Below are 5,239 nucleotides of genomic sequence, written 5' to 3'. Positions count from 1 at the left end.
AAATAAATATTATAATAATAATAATTTTTTTAAATATTAAAAATATATAGGAGTGGGGCCATAATTTTACAAACTGGGGAGGGGGGGGCTGCACCTTGTCGCAGACAAAACACCACCCCAAGAAAACCCCGGGGCCGTTCCCGAAAATGTCAAAAAGAAAAAAAAAAAAAAAGGAAGTACACGTTGGGGCCCCCTTTTTATTTTTTTTCCCTCCTCTTCACCCCTAAGGTTAAGCCGTGGTTTTGTTTGGGAAAATGTGGTAAATGACGCAAATGGCAATTTTCCAAAATCTTTGACCTCAGATCATTGCCTTGGATCGAGTAGTTAGGTAGTAATTAATTTCTCTGTTTTTTTGAGATTTAGGTTCATTGCAGGAATTTAATCGCTTCATTTTTCTACAGAAAACCATTTCATTTTTTCGTTCCCCCCTGCCCAGACGCCCACTTTCTCTTTGCTTGTGGCGGCGGTTGTGGGCTTTACCGACCTGACCCCTTTCCCTTTTCCGGTAATCCTGGGGGTTAAAGGGAGCATTTTTACATTGCTTTTTTTGACCCGTTCACGGCGTAGAACAGCGGTAACGCAATTTTATAATATTTATTATATTAAATTTGGTAGATCCCCCAATATAGTGCACAGGCGTGAGCAACCCGGGGGGAAACCCCCCCGGGGTTTCGTCAACGCCCCAATAGATCTGCCTCCGACGTTTGAGAAAATAGGTCAGGGAAAAAAATTATTCGTTTGACGGCAATTTGAGCGGTGGACCCGTGGTTACATCTGTTGATTTAATGTGGGCTAGGGTTTAAGCTAGAATAATTATTTGTTATTAAACGCACCTTCTCCCCTTTAAAGCGAGCTGTTTTGGGAATTTCCCAGGGATCATGTGATCGAATACCATAAGGAATGCCCCGAGCACCCATCACAGTACCCCGAAAAAAAGAGGTTATTATAGATTTTCCTAACTCAATGTACGGCATTTTTGGGATAGGTCCCCCCATGAGAAGTTTAAAGCTAGCTAGACAGTACCCGGGGTTTAGATTGTGACCCCGAGAAGATTGTTTTAAATAGCTTTGAATAGTTTTTTACATCACCTTATTTATGGACATTCTGGCCATATCATTATATGTGAATTCAAATTGGTAGTTGAAATTTAATTTTTTTAGTAGCATTTCAATTTTCTTTAGTTGTTATAGTGAAGTTAATATTAGTTTTTGATTTATTCTCTGTGGAGGTCACCCCGCTTTCACTCTCATACTTCACGTAGCACACATGCACAACTAATTATTTACTCACTCACTCATCCATGCAGAAAAAAAAAAACACTGAAACCTTTTTATTAATAGGGGTTTTTGCTGTTTTTGTGGCGGATAAAGATCCAAATTTTTTTGCCTGGGGTTTTGTCAGTATAACGAGGCTCTACTGATGTAAGATTACATTTATTTTTTCTCTGTGTGACAACAGTGTTCAAGTAAACTTGCGGATTGCTGTTGCGTTTCCTTTATTTTTTCATATCTATCAGAGACGGTTGGTAGTTCAAGCCAGATCCATGCGGATCGCTACTGACGTCTACCTCTCCTATTTTCTTCTTTATCTTTGTGAAATAAAACACAAAACAAAAACAAAAAAGACGAAAATAAATTTAAATAAAAAATTTAAAACCGCAAATTTTTATAAATAACCAGCTAGTGGTACTTAACATCCCCTCTTCTCTGTTGTCTTTCTTTTTCTTTTGCTATCTGGCCCTTACGTGTATGATCTGGTTCCCTGACTATATATTGCAGTTGGACCGATGATAACCGACACGGCACCGAAGGAGGACCCTGCTGCAGAACCGGTAACCTTAGGATGCTGTGGGATGGACATCACTAGATGATCGCCATATTCCTGTGGACCAGGATGTTCGTCAGAGCAGGTATTAAGCGAAGGCGTAGATGACATTGTTATCTGATCTCGTTTGACCCTTCAGTTCGTGACTAGACCTCGACGCGGTAAGGTCGGCCTAGCCCTCCCCCTCCAAGCTGACTGACCTGACCCGTGACCCAGCATAACGCTATTACCCATATATAGACATAGTCTCGTGTATTCCCATACTGTGTGTGGTACTCCTAGCAATAAAGAGTCACGCCGTTAATAAGTGTAACTACCCTCTGTTCACCATTGTATTAAGGTCCATAATCTTTTACAGTGTGTGTGTGTGTGTGTGTGTGTGTGTGTGTGTGTGTGTGTGTGTGTGTGTGTGTGTGTGTGTGTGTGTGTGTGTGTTTGTGTGTGTGTATGTGTGTGTGTGTGTGTGTGTGTCTGTTTTAGCATTATCATTATAATCAACATTATGGTTGTTGTTGTTGTTGTTGTTATTACTATTATTAATATTATTATTATCATTATTATCATCATTGTCATTATCATTATCATTATCATTATCATTATTATCATCATTATCATTATCATTATCATTATTATTATTATTATTATTATCATTACTACTACTACTATTATTATTATCATTATCATTACTAATTATTATCATTATTATTACTAATTATCATTATCAACATCATTACCGTTATATTATCATTGTTATTGTTATTTTTATTATCATTATCATGATCGTCCTCATTATCATTATCATTATTATTAGCAGTAGTAGTAGTAGTATTGTTGATATTATTATTATTATTATTATTATTATTGTTATTATTGTTAATAATATTATTATTGTTATTATTATTATTATCATCATTATCATTATTGTTATTACTGTTATTATTGTTGTTGTTGTTGTTGTTGTTGTTGTTATTTTATTAATATTATTATTACTATCGTTATTATTATTATTATCATTATCATTCATTATTATCACCATCATTTTTATCATTATCATTATTTTTTCTAAAAATACTATTACCATTAATGTTGTCATTATTATCATACTTTTTTATTGTTGTTAATGTTTTATTATTGTCATTAATGATAATAATGATAACAATTATTATTATTATCATTATTATTATTATTATTATTGTTATTATTATTATTATTATTATTATTATTATTATTATTATTATTATTATTATTATTATTATTATTATTATTATTATTATTATTATTATCGTTATTATTATTATTATTATTATTATTATTATTATTATTATTATTATTATCATTATCATTATCATCATTATTATTATATCACAAATACTTTCGTTATTTTATTGTTACTTTCATCATTGTTGCTGTTGCCATTATTATTCCCGATTTCCACTTTTTTGTTAGTTTCGAATAGCTGATGTTGTTTTTATTATATATGTGTCATCAGTATCATTTTTTTTTTTTTATGATTACACCGTTATTTTTCACAGCAAGGGTTTTTGGGTTACATATATTCATTAGCATACGCCAGGATACGCTTGGGGGTCCATTTCATGTTTCTGGCAGCCTTTGAAATACAAGTACGAAAAATCACATTCAGACAGGCTAAATTGAATAAGCCTGTATCGACATAATAAGCTATGTTATGCCGTACGCGTCAGCATTGTTAGCAAAGTTTGGCATAACAAGGTATAAATGTTTACTCGGTCATTACAGCAGCTGGTACGAGAACTGTTACGCACCAGATGATCATATCTAACCTAAAACTATCAGTCAGCTAACTAATACATATTGCGGTCCATTATTAACAATTTGCCACTCGCTCTTTTGATTATTCACAAATAAGTGTTAGTCTGTGCTTTTTCAGCTATCACTAGGAACGCTCAAGTGGTTCGGGGGAGAGAGCAATTACACTGGTCAACAAATTTTTTGTTGTATTGATATCAACGACTGGTGTTATCCATTTTAAATGTGTTTTTTCTTACAGCTCATATTTTTTTGCAATCGAGGTCTTTGTCCCACTGAGAAGAAATTTGTGGTTGAACTCTCATTAAATTAGCTGGTAAATTAAAAAGAAAATGTTACATAGTCTAATTTATTCACAACATAATTTGAAACTTGTTCCATCAATACAGAGGTTAAAATTTGTAAGAAACTCTTTGGTAGATGAAAAAAAATGGTTGCTATGAAGAAAAAAAAAAAAAATTTCATTTTATTCAGGCAGGAATTTGTGCTTTACGCTCTTGCGTTTATGGATTGCAACAGGACAATTTCGTTTAATTCCCCAACAGTAATCTGCCATCATATGTTTGTCCCACCTCCCTTGGTAGCTTTCCTCCATGGTCTTGATGTCCTGATGGAACCGCTTCCTTTGCTCGTCACTCACTGCCCCTATGTTCTCAGGAAATCTATCAAGATGACTAAATTAGAAATTAAGTTTGACACTTATGTTGCATCCAAGGTCACGAAAAGCTGACAACAAAGTTGTTGCAAGCGTTTCATAGTTGTCAGCCTTTTTATTACCGAGAAAGTTCTCTATTACTGCCACAAATGAAATCAACGCTCTCCTTTCTTTACCATTCATCTTTCTGACAGTCTTGATCACGTACAAGTGCGCGAATCTGTGGGCCATCAACCACACCTGCCTTGATCTTCTCGAATGACAAAGCAGGGAGAGCCGAGACTATGTATTGGAAGCATTCACCATCAGTACTCAATACTCTGACAAACTGTTTCATCATGTCCAGTTTGATGAGGAGAGGAGGTAATATGATTTTTTCTCGACTGATGATTGGATTATTGACAATATTTGTTATACCAGCTTCCAGAGTCTCACGTAAAGGCCACTCTTTCTTGTTCAAGTGCTTGTCTCTAGCTCAGCTGTTCCCCCCTACAAAGAAAGCAGGGATACTTTATAAATCCTCTTTGTTGACCAAGGAGGACATTCACCATTTTGAGGTCCACGCAGATTGTCCAGCTGTGCTCGTGGTATTTTAGTAGGCCAATCACAGCTTTACTGTCATTATATTCCTTTCGTAAACACAGAATGACCTACTGGAACAGCTGCATAGACATTGCCATTATGTAGTAGAACACACTTCAGGCTGCTCTTAGGACTATCTAGAAATAGCCTCCATTCATTTGGATTATATGATGGAATCCCTAATTCTTGGAGAAGACCCAAAATATTATGACAATAAACAAACTGTTTCCTATTCCCGAAGTATGAAACATCTGTGATTTTGTTCAGTAGAGCCTTTTCTTGCAACCTAGAAGCTAGCACTTCTGCCGCTTTTTTTTGGAGAGTCTCAAATCACGCACAAGGTCATTCAGCTCTGGCTGGCTAAACTACTGAGGAGTTGATGCATTTGAT

This window comes from Penaeus monodon, chromosome 6 (assembly GCF_015228065.2).
Source record: "Penaeus monodon isolate SGIC_2016 chromosome 6, NSTDA_Pmon_1, whole genome shotgun sequence".
NCBI classification, from domain to species: domain Eukaryota; kingdom Metazoa; phylum Arthropoda; class Malacostraca; order Decapoda; family Penaeidae; genus Penaeus; species Penaeus monodon.
The sequence above is the reverse complement of the archived record's forward strand: the minus strand, read 5'-3'. Positions refer to the sequence as shown.